Source organism: Sinocyclocheilus anshuiensis, unplaced genomic scaffold, assembly GCF_001515605.1.
Source record: "Sinocyclocheilus anshuiensis isolate Anshui unplaced genomic scaffold, SAMN03320099.WGS_v1.1 scaffold635, whole genome shotgun sequence".
Classification (NCBI taxonomy): Eukaryota; Metazoa; Chordata; class Actinopteri; order Cypriniformes; family Cyprinidae; genus Sinocyclocheilus; species Sinocyclocheilus anshuiensis.
The window spans coordinates 880,864-881,467 of NW_015551039.1; positions in this window are offsets into that span (position 1 = coordinate 880,864).

The following is a 604-nucleotide window of genomic DNA, read 5'->3' on the forward strand; positions in this document are numbered from 1 at the left end:
ACACACACACACACATATATATATATATATATATATATATATATATATACTTTATTCATATATATAGCATACTTTATTCATTAAATGTGTAAAAGAGAGCCACATAAAATAAAATAATAAAATAAAATAAATGAGCCACTGTTTTTGTGCAGTCATTAAGCTGAGACACCCCAGCGTATTCATTGTAATTGGCAAAACAATTCACTAGATAAATTTATGATCATTTATGGCATTCCTTTGTTGAGTTGATGCAGAATTTATTCAATTCTATCATGTCACAGCTGAAGTCCATTACAGTGAGAATAATTATTTAAATAAAGCATATCATAATATGTAATAATTACACCTAAGTGTGTCAGAAATACGCTTATTATTTGGTATACTGAAAATGATCTGCTATAGTGCTGGAGTTCTAACATTTTTGTGATAAATGACAGAATAGCAACATCTGGTTGAATACGTGAAATAACTGGCAGTGGGGAGTGCCATTAATTTCTTAGTGTCCAGAATGTCATCATAGCCTACGTAAATTGTTTGCATCAGTACCAAGCCTTGGGTAACAGCACATCCTATCTGGGTAAGATGCACCTTGCCTGCATGTTGA